This window comes from Ahaetulla prasina, chromosome 3 (genome assembly GCF_028640845.1).
Source record: "Ahaetulla prasina isolate Xishuangbanna chromosome 3, ASM2864084v1, whole genome shotgun sequence".
NCBI lineage: Eukaryota > Metazoa > Chordata > Lepidosauria > Squamata > Colubridae > Ahaetulla > Ahaetulla prasina.
Genome location: NC_080541.1, coordinates 24,162,298 through 24,186,054, shown reverse-complemented (window position 1 = coordinate 24,186,054; position 23,757 = coordinate 24,162,298). Strand labels below are relative to the sequence as shown.

Sequence of the window (23,757 nt, the reverse complement as noted above, 5' to 3'; positions counted from 1 at the left end):
ACGGCCTTGTACCTGTCCCAATTAGTGAACGACCCCACTCACATCGGGGAACACTCTGGATTTGATTTTGTCTCTGGACAGTGGTTGAATGATCTGGAATTAGGGAGTTAGTTATCAAACCCTTGTCATGGTCAGATCATTCGCTCCTTCAACTAGACTTTCGAACCGCTGACCCCACCGCAAGGAGACAGAACCGACTGCTGGTTCCGTCCCAGGCGCCTGATGGACCCTGAAGGGTTCCAGACGGAGCTTGGGCTATTCCCTGAGGATTTAGCCCACGACTCGGCTGAAGCTCTGGTCGCCGCCTGGGATCGGGCGGCGGCTGGCGCTCTAGACCGAGTCGTGCCTTTGCGGCCTCTGACCCGGTGCCGATCTCGGTTAGCCCTTGGTACTCCGAGGGGCTGAGGGAAATGAAGCGCCGGAAAAGACGCCTAGAGAGTATCTGAGGGTCAGCCGCTCCGAATCTGACCGGACACTAGTTAGGTCTCAAATTCAGACCTATCTAGTGGCGATGAGGCTGGCAAAACGGGAGTATTTTTCCAACCTCATTGCATCAGCAGATAACCGCCCAGCCGCCCTGTTTAGGGTGACCCGCTCGCTCCTCCATCAGGGAGCGGTAGAGGAACCCTTAAAGGGTCGAGCTGAGGAATTTGGACAATATCTGTTTGATAAAATCGCTCAAATTCGGGAGGGGTTGGACACAGACTGGGTGGATCCAGACGGGGTGGAGGAGACAGGTCTTGATGTTATTATCTGGGATGAGTTTGATCCTGTGACTCCTGAGGACATGGACAGGTTAATGGGGAGATTGAATGCGACCACATGTTTATTGGACCCGTGTCCCTCCTGGTTGGTTTTGGCCACCCGGGAGGTGACACGAGGCTGGCTCCAGAAAATTGTGAACGCTTCTTTGATGGAGGGTGTTTTCCCTGCCGCCTTGAAAGAGGCGGTGGTGAGGCCCCTCCTCAAGAAGCCTTCCCTTGACCCAGCTAGTTTAGCAAATTATCGTCCGGTCTCCAACCTTCGCTTTGTGGCAAAGGTTGTCGAGAGTGTGGTTGCACGACAGTTGCCCCAGTACCTGGATGAAAATGTCTATCTTGATCCATTCCAGTCCGGTTTCCGGCCTGGTCACAGCACGGAAACAGCCTTGGTCGCATTGGTTGATGATCTCTTGAGGGCTCGGGACAGAGGTTGTTCCTCTGTCTTGGTCCTATTAGATCTCTCAGCGGCTTTTGATACCATCGATCATGGTATCCTGCTGCGCCGACTCGAGGGACTTGGAGTGAGGGGCACTGTTCATCGGTGGTTCTCCTCCTACCTCTCCGACCGGTCGCAGACGGTGTTGACGGGGGGACAGAGATCGACCCCAAGGCGCCTCTTATGTGGGGTGCCTCAGGGGTCGGTTCTCTCGCCTCTTCTGTTCAACATCTATATGAAGCCGCTGGGTGAGATCATCCGTGGTTTTGGGGTGAGTTGTCATCTATACGCTGATGATACCCAGCTCTATATTTCCACCCCTAACCACCCCAACGAGGCTGTTGAAATGATGTCCCAGTGCCTGGAGGCCGTACGGGTTTGGATGGGGAGGAACAGACTCAGACTTAATCCCACCAAGACCGAGTGGCTGTGGATGCCGGCGGCCCGGTACAGTCAACTAATTCCATCACTGACCATTGGGGGCGAACTATTGGCCCCCACGGAAAGGGCTCGTAATCTGGGCGTCCTCCTGGATGCACGGCTGTCTTTTGAAGATCATATGATAGCCGTCACCAGGGAGCTTTTCATCAGGTTCGCCTGATACGCCAGTTACGCCTTTCTGGATCGGGCTGCCTTATGCACGTTGCTCATGCCCTGGTTACATCCCGCCTGGACTACTGTAATGCTCTCACATGGGGCTCCCTTGAAGGGTACCCGGAGACTCCAACTGGTCCAGAATGCGGCTGCGCTGGTGATAGAGGAGCACCTTTGGCTCCCATGTGACACCCTCCTGCGTAATCTGCACTGGCTCCCAGTGGTCTTCCGGGTTCACTTCAAGGTACTTGTTATCACCTTTAAACGCTCCATGGCCTAGGACCGGGATATTTACGGGACCGCCTACTGCCACCATTAGCCTCTCACCGACCAGTGCGCTCTCACAGAGAGGGCCTCCTCCGGATACCGTCAGCTAAACAATGTCGGCTGGCGACCTCTAGGGGGGGGGCCTTCTCTGTGGGGGCCCCTACCCTCTGGAACGAGCTTCCTCTGGGGCTTCGTCAACTCCCCGATCTCAAGTCCTTCCGCCGTGAGCTGAAGACGCTGCTGTTTCGAAGAGCAGGACTAGCTTGAACGTAGTTTTAAACTTGGGATTTTAAAAAAAAGGGTTTAAATGAGGTTTTAAATTTGTATTTAAAAGTTAGAGCATCAATTGAATTTAACTGTCTATTCTTTTAGCTTTTTATGTATTATATGTTTTTCTGTTGTTTTTGACTGTGAACCACCCTGAGTCCTTCGGGAGATGGGCGGTATACAAAGATAATAAATAATAATAATAATAATAATAATAAAGTTGGAAAATGTTGGCTTGCTTACTTTCTCTTTGCTGTCTACTTTTTGTTTCCTTACAAAATTATTTTGGTTTGATTCCATTCTAACTGAATTCTTTGTAGAAAAAATATGCTTTTTTAATGGTGAAAAGTTCAATATACAGCTATTTTATAATAAGCAGATGGTGGCAAGGCATGAATAGGTTTCCAACTGTTCCTCGGTGAATCAGGAGTGGGAATAAACTTTTGTTTTTCACCATTTTGCTATGGCATCTTCGTTCATGCTTATGGTTGAATAAGAAGAGAGAGGGGATTTAATTTTGTTCTTTCCCACATTCATTTTTTTTAAAAAAAATCAACTATGTTTCCTTCTATTTATGATAAATCTGACAATTTGGGTGAGCTCATTAAACTCAATATGAATAACTTTCTTACCCATTAGCACTAACTAAATCCAATAGATTCAGCTATCCTTAGCATGGAAAGAACTAAACTCTATTTACTAGCCATGTGATATAAAGATGTAAAGATATAATTATATGAGAAAAAAGAGATAACAAGCTTTATTTGGTCCCAGAAGTTTAATGAAAAAAACATAAGAATCCAAGCTCAGGCTTCTAGATTGGTATAGCTTCCTCTAGTGCACAGCAATTAAATTTGCATTTTTCTGGTCTGGCTAAAATATGAGCTTCTCCAGTAAGGCAGTGCTTTAGCAATAGCAATAACACTTAGACTTATATACCACTTCACAGTGCTTTACAGCCTTCTCTAAGCAGTTTACAGAGTTAGCATATCGTCCCCAACAATCTGTATCCTCATTTTACCCACCTCGGAAGGATGAAAGACCTTAAGCCCAATCAGGATTGAACCTCAAGCTGTGGGCAGAGTTTGCCTGCAATACTGAATTCTAACCACTGGGCCACCAGTGCTTTCTCAAATTCCCACCAAAATTAAAAACAACATAACTCAAAAACATATCTACCGGTACCTCGAACCAAATTCTACTGAATTGCATAGAATTAACAAGATTAAAAGCTCTTCAGTATAAGCATCAGAAAAACCCTCTCAAAATGTTTTTATTATCATTCATTGTACGTAATTATTTTAGTAATAATTTTATGTTATGTCAGCAATTAATCTGGAAAGAAGAGATAACAATTTCAAAGTTGTACTTTTCAATGATGACTTTGCTGGAAACGGAAAGAAAATTAGTTAAAAATAATTTTATTATTTTTAACAAGTATACAAACAAATATACAATCCAACAATAATTGGATTATATAAACAAGTATAATCCAATTATTTAAATTAGAAGCTTAAATTGTTTACCTTATAAAATCTAAAGTTTATTAACATTTAGTGACTCACATTTGTTTGAATTCCAATACTCAGGGCAGACTCCAGCTGGGCTGCTATAACTTTTTGTGAAAATACCCTTACAGTCAATTGCTTGTTGTCTGCCTCATGCAACCTGTTACTGAAAATATCTCCCCTGGAGTATCTCAGATTACAATACTGGTAGAACTGCAATTTCAGTTGGTCATTAGTCACTAGTATTTATATGGCATATCAAGGCTAATTCACCAATTCAGATTTATTAACACATTGTACAGTCTGCTTGGAAACATCTATTTCCATCAGCGTCACACAGCCCAAGGAACATGCCAAAAATAATATCAACAGTCAGTAGACTGTAATGCTCTTTGCTGAAAGAACACCGCAAAAATCTTTTCCATCTGCTTTTCTTCTGTATCAGCTATCGTATTTATGACTTTGGCTTCCAGGTGTGCACTCCCCCCCCCACCTTATTCTATGCTCTTTAGGGTTCTTATGTAAACTGTATATAAAGAATCATATCAGAATGAATGCTTTGACCTTCAAGGGGATACCAGAAGAAAAGGCAGCGGCTGATGGGTGGAGAGGATTCGGTAAATGATGTTGGCTATAAAAGGATTGATTGTCCATAATAGTGTGAAGTCATGCTCGACAGTGAAATGGGCAGCCTATCAATTAAATAAAGACAGAAATAAAAGTAGATATGTGAAAACGATTTACAAAAGGCAAAACGTTAAAGGAACTGTAGCATCTTGGTGAAAGGATGCACAAATTATTTTGGGCTGACAGCTTTTGAGTGGTGCGTTGGGTTCTTCCAGCTAAAAAAAAAAAATAGATAAATTCAATAGGAAGGAATCCACAGAGCCAGGAGAAACTTAACAGAATAATATAATGCAGTATATATTTAATATTGCATGTTTTAACAGCAGCGAGGATTATATCCGTACAATATTGGAAAAATGAAGAAACTCTGCGAGATGAAGGGGTAATTAGGAAGATACTAGATTGTGCAGAAATGGATAGACTTACATTGAAAATGAGACAGAAAGAAGACACAGAATACTATGAAACATGGAACTTACCATATTTTTTGGAGTATAAAATGCAGATTAGTTTTTGGGGAGGAAAATATGGGGGGGAGGGAATCTGCCTATCAGGTATTCATCTGGCTAGCGTCCTTAGTCTGATCAGCTTCAGCACATTATTTATTTTTTATTTTATTTATTTTTTATTTATTTAATTTTGTCATAACAATATACACAAGCATAACACAAAAAGATTATATAATATATAAACATATATATGAGGAGAAACAAGGAAGTATAAGCATATATATAGAGAGGGGGGGGGAAGAAACAATAGGACAAGAACGGTAGGCACGTTTGTGCTCTTATGCACGCCCCTTAAAGTCCTCTTAGGAATGGGGTGAGATCAATAGTGGATAGATTTTGGTTAAAGCTTTTGGGGTTATGAGAAGAGACCACAGAGTCCGGTAATGCATTCCAAGCACAGATAATTCTGTTACAGAAATCATATTTTCTGCAATCCAAACTGGAGCGGTTGACATTAAGTTTAAATCTATTGGTAGCTCTTGTATTATTGTAGTTGAAACTGAAGTAGTCATTAGCAGGAAGGACATTACAACGGATGATTCTATGAGCTAAACCCAGGTCCATTCTATGAGCTAAACCCATTAGTTTGCTGGTTTGCTTGGGGATAAAAAACAGCTTCTAAGGCACAGCTGAGAGGAAGTATCAATGAGAAAAGTAGGCAAAGCACAGAGAGATCGGTTCACTCAGCTAGCACCTAGTTAGGGCTGAAAAAAAGCTTCTTTAGAACAGCTGAGAGTCGGAGCAAAGCATGGAGATCGCTTCACTTGCTAGTGCCTCATTAAAGCACAGTGGGGATAGGGAGCAGGCAAAGCTGGGAAGATTGCTTCATCCCTAGTGCCTCGTTAGCGCCTCGTTAGGGCTGAAAAAAGGCTTCGAAAAAGCTACATTCAGAGTATAAGATGCACCCAAATTTTCAGCCTCTTTTAGGGGGGAAAAATACGATTTTACTCCGAAAAATACGCTATTTTACCAGTGGTTGGAAAAAAGGGGTGGAGATTAAGAATGTAATCTGTATTGTTAAGTAAATTAAATATCCAGACGACATGATGTTTATTAAGCACTAATAAATGTAAACAATAGAAAGTTAATAAAATTTATATATTTAAAGAATTAGGTAAGCATGATTGTTCCCCCAGTATCTCATAATTTCCTATTTCTGTCCTATTAAAAATTAAAGTCTAGTGTCAAATTTAGCCTGGGCAGAAACAATCAAGACTTTTAAGGGTAGCTTCTGCCTTTTGAATCAAATATCAACAATAAATGAGAAACAAGTCAAGAAACACACAAATATGGACCACTGTTTGCATAGCCACTACCACTGCTTGCACGGCCACTTCTGTGGCCTGGTTCTCAATGGGCCATGCTGCGATAGCGGACTGTAGCCCAAGGGTTGGGGAGGCCTGTTAGGGATAGATTGTCATGGAGAAAATCTATCTATGTGGTCATTATGAATCAAAATACCACATAATTAATTAATCACTTTAAAAAGCTAAGGGTGTAAATTAATTAAGTTATAAAATATTTAAAGGATCTTCCTTCTTCCCAAACGTAAGAAACTAGAGAGGACTAAATATTCAGTGTGCCTGAATAGCGTTTTGTTCTTTTTGCATGTATTTTGTGTCCTTTGTGACAACTTCCCAAAAAGCTCCCAAACTTTTATTTTACCGGGTAAATATTTTTCATCCTCAATTAGGTTTGCCTATAAATATGAATAGCAATTCTATTTCTTTCTAGACAGTTTGCTTACATTTTTCAAGGCTTTTAAACATCCATTGAATTTTAACACCGCCATTCTTGACTGCTGTTTTATTGAGTGCTTTATTATTTTTATGATCTTGTTGTTATTGTATTTTTTTATTGTATTATAAACCATCTGGTAATGCTTCACTGAAGAGAGAGAGATACAAATCCTTAAGTTACCTTCACAAATCAATAAGAAAAGGAGACTCTCATTGCCGGGAGCGAAGCCTTGGGCTGTTGGATGTGATCTAAATTGTCCTCAACTGATGTGGAAAGGAGGTTCAGTGGTGACATGACATTTTCCCCAGTTTGCCAGCGTAACAGTTTGTGCCAGTGAAGGGAAATTAAGCATGTCAGAGAGTGTCAGTTGGAACATGAATCTGCTGCAGAAAAAAAAACTATTTTCAAGAGCAAGACAATGCTTTTTTGATGTGGACAGTTGGTGGTCGTCATAAAAAGTTATATCTGGGCAAGTCATACCAGAGAGGAAATGTCTGGAGAAAACCCAGTTCTATTCTCTTTTGCCAAAAACCATGTGGTGATGGCTAAAATACTCTGATGTATGCCCAACTGTAACCTATTTAACTCATTCTTGCAGAAACTTACCAAAATAATACCCCAAAATAAGTCCTAAACTCCCCCCCCCCTTTTTTTTTAAAGGCAAGAATATCTCCCAGTACAGGAATGCTGAATTAGACAGGAAAGAAAAGGAGATTATAAAATAGAATTTAGGGTACGCCGTTCAACAAAATTGGGACCAGCATTTAAAACAGTCAAATATGATGAACAATTTGTTAGGAGCAACAGGATTGCTGGTGATAAGGTGACTAAGTCTGTGTGGCCCTTCAGGAAAAAAAGGGGGGGGAGTATATAGCATCTATTTGAAGTTGTTTAAGGTGTAAGGTAAAGCTATAACTAATAACAGCTATCCTGTGTTTCCCTGAAAATAAGACTGGGTTTTATATTAATTTTTGCTCCAAAAGGTGCATTAGGACTTATTTTTGGGTTAGGTTTGTTTTTGGGGAAATATGGTACTAAATGCATCTGTCTGATTGATGATCTTAACTGGGCTTATTTTACTTATTTTATGTAATATAAGGATGCTTATATTACAAACATCCTGAAAAATCATGCTAGGGTTATTTTCCAGTTGGGTTTTATTTTGGGGGAAACAGGTATTACTCAGCTAGAACAGATTCCCCCCCCCAACAAAAAAAAATAATAATTCTGCAGAATTCCAAAAAGAATTAAGATACAGTTATAGTTAGGAAACTTGCATTCTCCAAGGAAATTTCAAGATGCTAGTTTGGACGTGGAATGAATTCATGTACACTAGAACAATTCCCACCAAACTGTTCAATAAAAGGCCGTTCTTGAAATCATTGGCAAGCCACGATCAAATTATCTGATAAAAGGATAAAGCTTTCACTTTTCTGTGGTAGCATGTCGACTTCATGCTTTTTTTTTTTTTAAAAAGGGAGAGGTTAGAAGGATTATCTAGCCATTTTCAACTGGCAATGAAAATGCAGGTAAGTCTGAAGCTCCGAAAAGGACCTGAAACGTTTAGCTTCTCTTTGGATTATTTCAAGAAAGCTCCGTTCACTCCAGGCAACATCCAAATTACCTTGGAGCAGAGTCTGCATCATCCTCTCAAATATAAGATAATCCTAATTAAGGCTGTGCAAAGCATTTGAAAGAGATGCTTTGTAATGAGCATTAGCTTTGATTGGGAGCTGCCCAGAGCTGGCTGAAAGATGGGCGGCTATATACATGTCTTGAGTCAATCAATTAAATAAATAAATAAATTAGCACAAGCAAGGCACTTTTCTTCGAGGGATTAAAACAGTTGCAGTTTAACAGTTTGCAAGGTTCATGCGGCTGTTCCCAGGCATCCCGAGCTGTGTCCGCATGATACGTCCATAGCCGCTTCTCTTTACAATCAGCCCCAGCCGAGGTGCAGAGAATTGAGGACAACTTTGGAAGCAACTGTTCTGGTCCAGCTCCCAAACACGACAAACTCTCTGTAGTTGAAGCAATGATTCCTTTGTTAAGAGTGGTCCTGGTAACAAGTTTCTCTTTCACCGTAGGCTAATGAGTCTTTTCGGCAGGGAGATGAATAGTTGTCTGCCACACCTATCCATCTCCGTCCCCTGCCTTTTATCCCCAGAGCTAGGGTGGGGCTTTACTAGCAGTGATGGCTCTTCTGTCCCAAGGATCGGCCCGCAGATTTCCACTGCTGTCCTCTCCTCTGCCTTCTGCGCATCTGTACACCAGGCACTGGACCCAGCTGTTCTTCCTCTGCCACATCAGCCATCTCCAGACCTGGGGGCTGTTGACTCTCCATCTGAGGGCTGACAGATGGCCCAGGCTCCGCCTCTGTTTCTCTCTCTGCCAGCTCCATTCCCTCTTCCCCCTCGAAGCTCTCAGGTTGCCTTGATGCTGGCCCTGATTCCCATGCCTCCTCCTCATCTGATTTGGCTGCTGGGGGTGGGCTGTTGGCCGACAGGCCACAACAACCACCACTTGTGCATTGGACATGGCTGCTTCAAAGTAAGGTGCTTTAAACACTTGAAACCATGTACAAAACATCACTTTGGAAAGTTGTATCTTTCACATACCAATAATAAGCCTGGTAAAAACAACTATGAAAGAAAGAATCATAGCAATAGTATGGGGTTAAACTCCATACTATGTTCAAAGGCTAGGAGAGCACATATTATGAACAATGGAAGCACCTCATCAGGTCAGCATTCCTCTGCAACCCCAAGGCCTCTTCATATAATCATTTTGTTGTTGTTGTTCTTGTTGAAAAACTTTTAATGGGCCAGTTCTTCTTTGACAGTCAGTGGTGAAGTGACCGCCTCAGGCCTTCATGGCATATTTGCGAAGGAGATAAAGTCACTCTTTCTGTTGCTGCTTTTTGGTCTTCAGGCTTTCTTAGCCTCCTCCGCATGGCTCGTGTCTTCTTTGTATGCAAGTCTAGTGGCTTGTATTTCTTGCCTTTGTAGAATTTTCTCTTTGGGTCTGGTTAATGATGGTCAGTACTCCGGCAATAGGTTTGCAAACCACCTGGATCTCGGAGAGTTTTAGAAGCTGCTTTGCCAGTCACCTTGGCAACGTGGAGCTGAGACAGTTCCACTTTGAGGTCATCTAGCTGTTTCAATAGCTCTTCCTTCTTTTTCCCTTGCAAGTCATGGGCTTTGATCTTGGCCATCACTGCAACAGATATCTGTTCCATAATCAGATTTTGAGGGATTTTTAGAAATAGGCAGAACCATCTGGGATGAGGCCACTTTCGCTTTAGGGATTATTTTATTTATTTATTTATTTATTTATTAGATTTTTATACCGCCCTTCTCCCGAAGGACTCAGGGCGGTTTACAGCAAATATAAAACAATAACAGTGTACAATTAAAACAAAGTTTATTATTATTATTTATTATTATTATTATTCAAATTTCTATACCGCCCTATCTCCTGAAGGACTCAGGGTGGTTTACAGCCTTATAAAACATAAAGTATAAAATAAATAAATGTTAAAACAACATTTAAAAAACTTATTTCATTAGGCCAAATTTAAAACTATAGTTAAAAAATACAAAACCCCATTTCAAATTAATTTTAAAATTAAACCCTAAGCCAGCCCTGCACAAATAAATAGATGTGTCTTAAGCTCGCGGCGGAAGGTTCGAAGGTCAGGAAGTTGACGTAATCCTGAGGGGAGCTCGTTCCAGAGGGTGGGGGCCCCCACAGAGAAGGCCCTTCCCCTGGGTGTCGCCAGTCGGCACTGCCTGGCGGACGGCACCCTAAGGAGTCCCTCCCTGTGAAAGCGTACGGGTCGGTGGAAGGTAGTTGGTGGCAGCAGGTGGTCCCATAAATAACTCGGCCCTATGCCATGAAGTGCTTTAAAGATGGTAACCAAAACCTTGAAGCGCACCTGAAAGGCCACAGATAGCCAGTGCAGTCTGCGCAGGAGAGGTGTCATGTGGGAGCCATGAGGGGCTCCCTCTATTACCCGCGCAGCTGCGTTCTGAACCAACTGAAGCCTCCGGATGCTCTTCAAGGGGAGCCCCATGTAGAGAGCATTGCAGTAATCCAAGCGAGATGTGACGAGCGCATGAGTGACCATGCATAGGGCACCCCGGTCTAGAAAGGGGCGCAACTGGTGAACCAGGCGAACCTGGTAAAAAGCTCTCCTGGAGACGGCCGTCAAATGATCTTCAAAAGACAGCCATCCATCCAGGAGGATGCCCAAGTTGCGGACCCTTTCCATCAGGGTCAGTAACTCGCCCCCAACAGTCAGCTGCGGCTGCAACTGACTGTACCGAGGTGCCGGCATCCACAGCCACTCCGTCTTGGAGGGATTGAGTTTGAGCCTGTTTCTCCCCATCCAGACCCGTACAGCTTCCAAACACCGGGACAGCACTTCGATAGCTTCGTTGGGGTGGCCTGGGGTGGAAAAGTACAGCTGAGTATCATCAGCGTACAGTTGATACCTCACCCCAAAACCACTAATGATCTCACCCAGTGGCTTCATATAGATGTTGAACAGGAGAGGCGAGAGAATCGACCCTGCAGCACCCCACAAGTGAGGTACCTCGGGGACGACCTCTGCCCCCCTGTCAACACCATCTGCGACCGATCGGAGAGATAGGAGGAGAACCACCGATAAACAGTGCCTCCCACTCCCAATCCCTCCAACCGGTGCAGCAGGATACCATGGTCGATGGTATCAAAAGCCGCTGAGAGGTCTAATAGGACCAGGGCAGAGGAAAAACTCCTATCCCTGGCCCTCCAGAGATCATCAACCAACGCGACCAAAGCCATCTCCGTGCTATAACCGGGCCGAAAGCCGGACTGGAACGGGTCCAGATAGACAGTTTCATCCAGGTACTGGGATAATTGACATGCCACCACACTCTCTACAACCTTCGCCGTAAAGCGAAGGTTGGAGACTGGACGATAATTACCTAAAACAGCCGGATCCAGGGAAGGCTTCTTGAGGAGGGGTCTCACCACCGCCTCTTTCAAGGTGGAAGGGACGACCCCCTCCAACAAGGAAGCATTTATAATCCTCCGGAGCCAGCCTCGTGTCACCTCCTATGTGGCCAGCACCAACCAGGAGGGGCACGGGTCCAGTAAACATGTGGTGGCATTCAATCTCCCCAGTAACCTGTCCATGTCCTCGGAGCCACAGGATCAAATCCATCCCAAACAGTCTCGAGAACGTAATGGGCCTAGTAGTCCTCTCTGCAGCCCCCAAGGGAGGAGACATAAGAACGTGAGCGTACGGGTTGGTGGGAGGCATGAGGTAACAGTAGGCGCTCCTGTAGGTACCCAGGCCCTAAGCCATGGAGCACTTTAAAGGTAGTAACCAAAACCTTAAAGTGCACCCGAAAGACCACAGGCAGCCAGTGCAGCCTGCGCAGGAGTGGTGTTACATGGGAGCCGCGTACGGCTCCCTCTATCACCCACACAGCTGCATTCTGAACTAACTGAAGCCTCCGAGTGCACTTCAAGGGGAGCCCCATGTAGAGAGCATTGCAATAATCCAAGCGAGAGGTGACAAGAGCATGAGTGACCATGCATAAGGCATCCCGGTCAAGGAAGGGGCGCAACTGGCGAACCAGGCGAACCTGGTAAAAAGCTCTCCTGGAGACGGCTGTCAAGTGATCTTCAAACGACAGCCGTCCATCCAGGAGGATGCCCAAGTTGCGGACCCTTTCCATCAGGGTCAGTAACTCGCCCCCAACAGTCAGCTGCGGCTGCAACTGACTGTACCGAGGTGCCGGCATCCACAGCCACTCCGTCTTGGAGGGATTGAGTTTGAGCCTGTTTCTCCCCATCCAGACCCGTACAGCTTCCAAACACCGGGACAGCACTTCGATAGCTTCGTTGGGGTGGCCTGGGGTGGAAAAGTACAGCTGAGTATCATCAGCGTACAGTTGATACCTCACCCCAAAACCACTAATGATCTCACCCAGTGGCTTCATATAGATGTTGAACAGGAGAGGCGAGAGAATCGACCCCTGCAGCACCTCATAAGTGAGGTACCTCGGGGACGACCTCTGCCCCCCTGTCAACACCATCTGCGACCGATCGGAGAGATAGGAGGAGAACCACCGATAAACAGTGCCTCCCACTCCCAATCCCTCCAACCGGTGCAGCAGGATACCATGGTCGATGGTATCAAAAGCCGCTGAGAGGTCTAATAGGACCAGGGCAGAGGAAAAACTCCTATCCCTGGCCCTCCAGAGATCATCAACCAACGCGACCAAAGCCATCTCCGTGCTATAACCGGGCCGAAAGCCGGACTGGAACGGGTCCAGATAGACAGTTTCATCCAGGTACTGGGATAATTGACATGCCACCACACTCTCTACAACCTTCGCCGTAAAGCGAAGGTTGGAGACTGGACGATAATTACCTAAAACAGCCGGATCCAGGGAAGGCTTCTTGAGGAGGGGTCTCACCACCGCCTCTTTCAAGGTGGAAGGGATGACCCCCTCCAACAAGGAAGCATTTATAATCCTCCGGAGCCAGCCTCGTGTCACCTCCTATGTGGCCAGCACCAACCAGGAGGGGCACGGGTCCAGTAAACATGTGGTGGCATTCAATCTCCCCAGTAACCTGTCCATGTCCTCGGGAGCCACAGGATCAAATCCATCCCAAACAGTCTCGACAAGACGGGTCTCTGATATCTCACCTGGATCCACCTAATTTTGATCCAGGCCATCCCGAAGCTGAGCGATTTTATCGTATAGATAACCACTAAACTCCTCAGCACACCCTTGTAACGGGTCATCCCGCACCCCCTGTTGAAGAAGAGAGCGGGTCACCTGAAACAGGGCGGCCGGGTGGTTATCTGCCGACGAAATGAGGGAGGAGACATAAGAACGTAATGGGCCTAGTAGTCCTCTCTGCAGCCCCCAAGGGAGGAGACATAAGAACGTGAGCGTACGGGTTGGTGGGAGGCATGAGGTAACAGTAGGCGCTCCTGTAGGTACCCAGGCCCTAAGCCATGGAGCACTTTAAAGGTAGTAACCAAAACCTTAAAGTGCACCCGAAAGACCACAGGCAGCCAGTGCAGCCTGCGCAGGAGTGGTGTTACATGGGAGCCGCGTACGGCTCCCTCTATCACCCACACAGCTGCATTCTGAACTAACTGAAGCCTCCGAGTGCACTTCAAGGGGAGCCCCATGTAGAGAGCATTGCAATAATCCAAGCGAGAGGTGACAAGAGCATGAGTGACCATGCATAAGGCATCCCGGTCAAGGAAGGGGCGCAACTGGCGAACCAGGCGAACTGTCAGGCCTGGAAACCATATTGAACTTTCGGTTTCCAGACGCTGCCACATTTTTATCTTAAGGGGAGAAGGGGGGGGTTGAGGGGCAGGGTAACATTCTTCCGGTGGTCAAGGTCGGATGGCGTTCACGTCTGCACGAGGAGTGGCAAGAAGTTACTCGAATGAACTGGAAGGACGTGGGACCGTGTGATCATCAGAGGGGTCAGGGGGGTGGGACTACTGGGGTTTGTATAACTGGGGAAACGAATCCGGAACTTCAGTTTTGGGAATTGCATTCATCGTGTGCCAGTCTCCTCATGCTAGTAAAGGACTTTGAGAAAAGGAACGGATGCCTCCGAGTCTTTTTTTACGCAGAAGAGGTATTTCTGGAACCTTGACATTATTCCCAAAACTCACACAAACTTTCTTTTGCTAACAGTACCCTCTCCTCCTCTCAGAGGGGGCCTGTTAGAGGGGTGCTGGGCCCCAGTCTCCGCAACCTCCACTGCGGTGCAAAGACCCAGTGAAGATGGAAGAGCAACAACTTGAGGCGTAGAAGGAGCCTCGAAGCAGGATCTTAACGACTTAATTGAAGTCACCTATTACCCATCTAACAACCGGACCCGAAGCCCCGAAAAGGAAGAGCTTGCTTGTCCGCTTGGAGCACGCCCCAGGGACTCTGATTCATGGGTAAGCTGCCAGTCCGGAGGAAACTTTTCCCCGGGACGAAGTGGAGAGCCCCCTCCCTCTTCTCAACCTCATTGGAGAGCAATAAAACCTGGAGAATCAGGAGAGTCCCTGGATTGGGACCGGAGAGACCCTCTGAAATCCCAGTCTCTATTAGACCTCCCTGAAACTTTTGAGCGGCTGGAGGTGAGACCTCGAGAACCTTTAGCTCAGCCTAGATTCACTTTCCCTCTCACCAGAGAGAGAGAGACTACTGAAACTCGAAACCGTTCTGAAGAGCAGAAGCCCCCTCCCTCTTTCAAATGGCAAGGACCTCAAATAACACCAGAAGCGTGGGGGGGATCGCAACTCCCCCACCCAAATGACCTTTCCCGCCAGCAGAGGCTTACGCTGCCTCCAGCAGCGTCTATCCCGCCTGGATGGGCGTTCTATCCGGGACAAGGGTGGATTCAGTATCAATGGCAACCAGCTAGTTCAGCCCCTCCTTTTCCAGTGGGGGACGCCTGTCAGGCCTGGAAACCATATTGAACTTTCGGTTTCCAGACGCTGCCACATTTTTATCTTAAGGGGAGAAGGGGGGGGTTGAGGGGCAGGGTAACATTCTTCCGGTGGTCAAGGTCGGATAGCGTTCACGTCTGCACGAGGAGTGGCAAGAAGTTACTCGAATGAACTGGAAGGACGTGGGACCGTGTGATCATCAGAGGGGTCAGGGGGGTGGGACTACTGGGGTTTGTATAACTGGGGAAACGAATCCGGAACTTCAGTTTTGGGAATTGCATTCATCGTGTGCCAGTCTCCTCATGCTAGTAAAGGACTTTGAGAAAAGGAACGGATGCCTCCGAGTCTTTTTTTACGCAGAAGAGGTGTTTCTGGAACCTTGACACGAACCTGGTAAAAAGCTCTCCTGGAGACGGCTGTCAAGTGATCTTCAAACGACAGCCGTCCATCCAGGAGAACACCCAAGTTGCACACCCTTTCCATTGGAGCCAATGACTCGCCCCATGAAGTTCTACAGGGTGGGTGTCCTGCCAGAAGAGGCTCATCTGGGTCTTGCCATATGAAAATCTTTGGCTGATGGTACCTGCAACATATTTCTTCTGCCAAACCTGATGGGATGGGCGTATGGTGTATGGTGTAGGGCGCATGGTGGGATTCAACCAGTTACACCACTTCAGCCAAACCGTTTGTTAAATTGCTGGCTGGCCCCTCCCCTCCCTGCCCCTTCCAGAAGTCCCGTAGGGAGTAGGGAGGCCTACTAGGCCCAAAACGGGGCACAGGGGTGCATCGTGCCCCCCATGGCCTGTTTTTGCTCCTAGGGGGCTGCAGAGAGGACTACTAGGCCCAAAACATGGCACGGGAGGGTGGCACCCCCCATGGCCTGTTTTTGCTGCCGGGGGGGGGCAGGAAACCAAGTGCTGCCTGTCACACACCCCTGGCCATGCCCACCATGGTCACGCCCACCCAGCCGGTCATTAGGGCAGAGAACTGGTTGTTAAATTATTTGAATTGCATCACTGGATGAGCAGATATAACTGAAAACAGGTGGTCCCTCAGATCACTTGGTCCCATTATACTTAAACCAACTAGGGCTTAGTGTGATGTGTGAACAGTCAACAACCCTCACAATTGTGGTTACCGACCACTTACCCACCTTAGACAAATGTTTGCAAATTCAGATACAACCACTGAAAGTCATTTGGACAGTCACAAGTAACAAATGTAACAGAATAAAAGCAAGCTTTAATTGATCACACTTATTCACCTTGCATTTGCACAATTATTCACCTGCACGTGTTGCATTTATGCACCTACTAATATGTCCAGATTATACCTTTGCTGTACAGGAGTCTTAGGGGAGCTTTTGTTTAATAATCCCTGAGAATTTATCTTCCTTCTGTTCACCTTCAAGTCGTACAGGATCCTATTATCTGTGGCATTGGTACCGACATGCTGGTTCAGATAATGAAATCTGGAATGCAATTTGAAACATCTTTGAAAAACGATCCTTTTTTTATATCCAATTTACATTCAGATTGGTTCCCAGCTACTTATTTGTAATACAGCATCTTAGAGATAATAATTATAGAAGAAAGACTATCTGACTTCCCAGCAATCTCCTCTCAGAGCTGAAGCTCTAACAACTGAGAAAAGAGGCAGCCCCATTAACTCTCAAAAATCTGATAACAGGATTTGAGTTTATTATGGACAGGTTTTCTTTTTAATCCTGACTTTATTACTTATATAAGTAACTCAAGGCAGCAAAGATACCTAATATTCCTTCCTTCTCCTATTTTTCCCACAATAGCAATCCTGTGAGGAGGGTGGGGCTGACAGAAAATGACTCATCCAAGGTCACCTAAGGTGGAACCAGAACTCACTTTCTATGGAGATTGTCAGTCATCAAATCATGGTTGTCCCAAAGGTGTTTTTTCAAGAGGTAACTGGACTTGTTTTTTTCTTTGAAGACATTTCACTTCTCATCCAAGAAGCTTCTTCAGCTCTGAGAAGCAAAGCATCTTCAAAGAAAGTCCAGTTGCCTCTTGAAAAAACACCTTTGGGCTAGAACTCATTGTCTCCTGTGATTAGCCCAAAATCACACAGCTGGCATTCATGCCTAAGCCAGGACCATAACACAGTTTTCTTTTTTTCTTGGCAAACACCTTATGATTTATATTGATACTGTTTCCTGATTGCTTATTTGTACCCTATGACTATCATTAAGTGTTGTACCTTATGATTCGTGATGAACATATCTTTTCTTTTATGTACACTGAGAGTATATGCACCAAGACAAATTCCTTGTATGTCCAATCAGACTTGGCCAATACAAAAATTCTAATCTATTCTATTCTATTCTATTCTATTCTATTCTATTCTATTCTATTCATTAACTACCACACCAAACTGGCTCTGAGTTGGGTGACACAGTTAGTGTCCTAAGGACACAAAAGAGATATTCGCCACATACACACCCAAAAAGAGAATCCATGTAGCTAAGTATCTTGTGCCTCATGTCATAGGATGTACAAAAGTTGTTGCCTAAAGGAAAAAATGTTGGCTGAGAATCAAGTGCAGAGATTTAGGTCTTAGTTAGATTGGATTCCAAAAAGCATTATCAGATGAATGCAAGCAAGGGCAAGATGCTTGAAGTCATCAAATGCAACTAATTCTTGGGGTGGGGGGGGAACAATTGTTAAAATATAAAGGGTGGTGGCAATTTATGAGACTTCATTCATTAACCCTAACAATTAAACTGAAAATGACATAATTCAGTATCTAACACACCTCATGGGTACAAGCCAGGACAAGTCTATTAAACTTGAAGAGAGTAAGAAAACCAAACCCAGAAAATGTCCAGTTTAAATATATGGATGATGACAGCTGGGGAGATGTCATTTATCCACCTGACTAATTTAGTCAAAAGTTTAGGCTGCTGTCATCTGAGATAACAACACAATGTATTTCAGTGTAACATCATTTACACAAGACTATCGGTGTCAGAACAAGTTATGAGATACGAGAACAGTTATGACAGCAGAGGAACAAAACATGGACAATCTTATTCAAGGTGTTATATGGCAAATGTCTGTGATGAAATAGACAGTTAATTAAGGTTCACTGGTTGGTTCATACAGTATGAACAGCCGAAAAAGTACGTAAGTGGACAGCTGTCCTATCTACTGTACTAGGACAAAGGAGGGCAGGAAGTTTAATAGCTTCTGGATTTTAAGAGCATGGGGATGAAATACATTCAGACCCTGGGTATTTGCAGGATCACCTTGTCTCAATTGATTCTAGCTGGCCAATAAGATCTAAGAGGGTCGTCATGCTCCAAGTCTCATCAACTAAACAATGTCACCTTAATAGGAGCTAGGATTACTTTTTTTCTATTCTCCTTGCTGTTTGGGATAGTATTCCCAATAATGCTTATGTGATTTTTGACTCTGTTAGCTTTTAGAAAGGCATTTAAGACTTGGCTTTTCTTGCACTGCTTTAATCCAATCCAATCAGAATAAAACTGGAACGGATCTTGGAAGCCTTCTAGTCCAGCCCTGCTCAAGCAGGAGAGCCTATACCAGTGATGGCTAACCTTGATGCCGTCTTGTGCCAAAAGTGGGGGGAGTGTGGGGAGGTCACGTGCGTGTGTGCCCACACCCATAATTTAATGCCTTTCCATGCCCCCTCCTCCCCCCCGGTGCGACCCTCCTGCGCTCCCCTTGCTTTTGGCACACGACGGCAAAAAGGTTACCAGTGGGCCTGCTAGGCCTGTTTTTCGCCCTCTCCAGGCTCTGGAGCCTGAGGAGGGTGAAAACAGCCTCCTCCACCTCCCTGAGGCCCTCCGGAGCCCGGAGATGGCCTGTTTCCCGACTTCTGGTGGGCCCGGAAGAGCCGCAAATCAGCTGGCCGGCGTGTGCGATGGAGCTGAGCTAGGACAACGCTTGTGTGCCCACAGATATGGTTCCGCGTGCCACCTGTGACACGGATGCCATAGGTTTGCCATCACAGTCCTATACCGTTTCACACAAGTGGCTGTCCAGCCTTTTCTTAAAAAGTACCAGGGATGAAGCATCCACAACTTGCAAACTATCCCACTGGTTAATTGTCCTCACTGTTAGGAAGTTTTTCCTTCATTCTACGTTGCTTCTCTCCTTGATTAGTTTCCATCCATTGTTTCTTGCCTTGCCTTCTGGTGCTTTGGAAAATAAGTGGAACCCCTCTTCTTTGTGGCAGCCCCTCAAATACTGCAATACTGCTATCTAGGCTATCATGAATAGGATAATATAGAATATCGCGAAAGTCTCTTCTATACAACATGTTTCTGAGTTGTCTTTTAAAGCTTGCTTTTTCTATAGTACTTAACCCGGATTCAACTGGGAGTTCATATTCTTAGAGAATGAATGAATGAATGAATGAATGGGGATCAGATTTTGCGCACACACACACACACACACACACACCCCTCTTGATCAGCCTCCATCACTCCATACTTCAGATCCCAAAACTTTTGGAGCAGCACTGGTGGAGCCATAATCAAAGGTTTTCTTTTGGCAACACAAAGTGAGGCTCTTCTTTTGGCAACACAAAGTGAGGCTCAAAATGGGAGCTCTGCAGGATGGTTTAGCTCAGGGGTAGTCAACCTTTTTATACCTACCGCCCACTTTTGTATCTCTGTTAGTAGTAAAATTTTCTAACTGCCCACTGGTTCCACAGTAATGTGCCATGTATCATCGTCTGTGCTTGCCTCTCGTGCATCGTGGATTGGGTTTGGGGAGGGGGGGCGCTGGCTACCAGCTCTGCTTGTCTGTTACAGCTGGATGGTGTGGGGGGAGATGTTTTTTTTTGTTTTTTTTGTTTTTTATTTTTTATTTACATTTATATCCCGCCCTTCTCCGAAGACTCAGGGCGGCTTACAGTGTATAAGGCAATAGTCTCATTCTATTTGTATATTTACAAAGTCAACTTATTGCCCCCCCAACAATCTGGGTCCTCATTTTACCTACCTTATAAAGGATGGAAGGCTGAGTCAACCTCGGGCCGGGCTTGAACCTGCAGTAATTGCAGGCTGCTGTGTTCTAATAACAGGCTTCTAACAGCCTGAGCTATTACGGCCCTATCGAGCTATTCTGGGACGAGGCTCTTTTGTTTGCGCCATTTAGTTTCACTTACGTAATGTGAACTAAACTTATACACAGGCAATACAAATAGTATATTTTCAGAAATTTAAATTGTCACGGGGAATTTTATGAAAACCTAATGAAAATGTTTTTAAATAATGCTATGAAATTTTTTTTAAAAGTCAATTAAATTAAAAAAAAAAGAAAAGTGCTTCAATATTGGACAAAACCGCTCCTGCCCATCATGAAAGTTGGAACGCCCACTAGTGGGCAGTAGGGACCAGGTTGACTACCACTGGTTTAGCTGATCTTCGGTAACTGTCCTCCTGAGAAATACTCATCCTGTATGTAATTGATTGTTAGTCAACACAAATAAAAAACAGTTCTAATATTTAGAAACTTCATTTTTAAAACAACTTTATTTTTTCCTGTAACAAGATCACAAAGGCCATAATTTTTTGGATGCATGACATGTGAATTACCAGATTTAAAATTTTAATGTCTATGTATCACACAGTTATCCACCTTTCTCACATGCACACTTGAGAAGAAAGTGGTTAGGAATGTGGAATGAAACAGAGAAAATTAGCATGACCCCTGCACAAGGAATATGCAAATCATTAGTCAAAACTGAATGCTAACGTAATAATTTTCTCATAAAAATCTTACCTTTTTAAGATAATATAATCTGATATATAGTTTCAAAATCATCCATCTTATCCAGATCATGATGATGGTGATGATGATGATGATGATGACGACGACGACGACGATGATATTTCTTGTCAACTGGTTTGACTATATAAATAACTAAACATTAGCATTATCATTTTCAGCAAAAAAAAGTATCAAAATGTGGAGAGTTTAAATGAATTTTATTTATTTAGAAAATTTATATTGCCGCCTAACTCATACACAGCAACTCAAGCGGCTTACAAGGACAAAAAACAGAATATGAAAGAAAGAAAGAAAGAAAGAAAGAAAGAAAGAAGAAGAAGAAGAAGAAGAAGAAGAAGAAGAAGAAGAAGAAGAAGAAGAAGAAGAAGAAGAAGAAGAAGAAGAAGAAGAAGAAGAAGAAGAAGAAAATAATAACCACCCACCTCTCTTGGGGGGGGGTGGAGAAAGAGAAAAGGATGATTAATAAATAAATGATAGAAATAGATGAAATAGAGATGATAGATAGATAGATAGATAGATAGATAGATAGATAGATAGATAGATAGATAGATAGATAGATAGATAGATAGATAGATAGATAATGGATGGATGGAGGGGGGGTAAGTAGGTAGGTAGATAGTTGAGTAGGATGATATGTAAGTATGTGTATATATGGAAAGTATGTGTATATATGGATGGTGATGGTTCTGCGCATGCGCAAGATGGCACTGCGCTGAAGATTTAGCTCCGACGATCGAGCGGCTCTCCGAGGATGGCAACGCCTGAGCCGCCCGCCTAGCTGCATGCTTCTCCCGGTCTGGCGTATCGTCTTTTTGGCAGCCGTGGGAGAGGTCTCCGGACCTTTTTGCACCTGCGGCTGCTGAGAACGAGGCTGGGAAAGCGAGCGGTGGATTGCGGCGGCCATGCTTTCAGGCTTGGAGGTGGGGCAATGAGTCAGCTTTTCTCGGCTGGTTTTTTTCGGCCAATTTTTCGGGCGATTTTCTCGGCCTGGTCTTCGGTTTGCAACTTAACTGTGCTGTTTGGGTTCCCTGCTACGATTTGGGACGATTTGGGACGATCTGGACTATAGCGGAGACGATCTGGACTATAGCGGAGATGTCCCATTTGTTTCTTCTGCCATGATGTTCTGGCTTTTCCGGCGTTCCAGTCTGGCTTTCGCCCTGGATACAGCATGGAGACGGCTTTGGTCGCGTTGGTTGATGATCTCTGGAGGGCCGGGGATAGGAGTTATTCCTCTGCCTTGGTCCTATTAGACCTCTCAGCGGCTTTTGATACCATCGACCATGGTATCCTGCTGCACCGGTTGGAGGGATTGGGAGTGGGAGGCACCATTTATCAGTGGTTCTCCTCCTATCTCTCTGACCGGTCACAGACAGTGTTGGCAGAAGGGCAGAGATCGACCCCAAGGCACCTCACTTGTGAGGTGCTGCAGGGGTCGATTCTCTCGCCTCTCCTGTTCAACATCTATATGAAGCCACTGGGTGAGATCATTAGTGGTTTTGGGGTGAGGTATCAACTGTACGCTGATGATACTCAGCTGTACTTTTCCACCCCAGGCCACCCCAACGAAGCTATCGAAGTGCTGTCCCGGTGTTTGGAAGCTGTACGGGTCTGGATGGGGAGAAACAGGCTCAAGCTCAATCCCTCCAAGACAGAGTGGCTGTGGATGCCGGCACCCCGGTACAGTCAGTTGCAGCTGCGGCTGACTGTTGGGGGCGAGTCATTGGCCCCAATGGAAAGGATGCGCAACTTGGGCGTTCTCCTGGATGGACGGCTGTCTTTTGAAGACCATTTGACGGCCGTCTCCAGGAGAGCTTTTTACCAGGTCCGCCTGGTCCGCCAGTTGCACCCCTTCCTAGACCGGGATGCCCTGTGCATGGTCACTCATGCGCTCGTGACATCTCGCTTGGATTACTGCAATGCTTTCTACATGGGGCTCCCCTTGAAGAGAATCCGGAGGCTCCAGTTAGTTCAGAATGCAGCTGCGCGGGTGATAGAGGGAGCCCCTCGTGGCTCCCATGTGACACCACTCCTGCGCAGGCTGCACTGGCTACCTGTGGCCTTTCGGGTGCGCTTCAAGGTCCTGGTTACTATCTTTAAAGCGCTCCATGGCATAGGGCCGGGTTACCTACGGGACCGTCTACTGCCACCGATTGCCTCCCACTGACCCATACGCTCTCACAGAGAGGGACTCCTTAGGGTGCCATCCGCCAGACAGTGCCAGCTGGCGACACTGTGGGGGCTCCCACCCTCTGGAACAAACTTCCCCCAGGACTCCGCCAACTTCCTGACCTTCGAACCTTTCACCGCAAGCTTAAGACACATCTATTTATCTGCGCAGGACTGGCCTAGAATTTTAATTTTAATTTTAATTTAGCTTTTAAATGGGGTTTTTATTATTTTTATTATTTTTATTATAATTTTAAATTTTGGCCTAATTCAATAAGTTTTTTAAATACTGTTTTTATCTTGTATCTATTCTTGTGTTTTTATCAGGCTGTAAACTGCCCTGAGTCCTTCGGGAGATAGGGCGGTATAAAAATTTGATTAAATAAATAAATAATAAATAAATAAAAGACAGAGAGATAGAGATAGAGATAAGAGATAGAGATGATAGTGATAGAGCTAATATATATATATATATGAGAGAGAGAGAGAGATAAAAAGAGACAGTATAATAACTAGAATCTAAATCTCCTGAATCACATACTTTTTTTTAATTATTCAACTGTGGATTAAACAAATAACAAGCTACCATATGGAACAGGCATTTGTAGCCAGCT

At 45.0% G+C, this 23,757-nt stretch overlaps 1 long non-coding RNA gene and 2 pseudogenes across 1 annotated transcript; 1 reads left to right on the top strand and 2 right to left on the bottom strand.

Moving 5' to 3' along the window:
* Positions 1 to 3,409: 3,409 nt before the first annotated feature.
* On the bottom strand, positions 3,410 to 21,068 carry LOC131195376 (uncharacterized). Its single transcript, XR_009154426.1, has 3 exons — positions 20,966 to 21,068; positions 16,513 to 16,650; positions 3,410 to 4,675 (listed from the first exon to the last, which is right to left on the bottom strand). It is a non-coding gene; the product is annotated as an uncharacterized LOC131195376 (long non-coding RNA).
* Positions 9,572 to 9,923, bottom strand: LOC131195375 (large ribosomal subunit protein uL29-like; annotated as a pseudogene).
* On the top strand, positions 20,836 to 20,951 carry LOC131196458 (U6 spliceosomal RNA; annotated as a pseudogene).
* Positions 21,069 to 23,757: the final 2,689 nt, after the last annotated feature.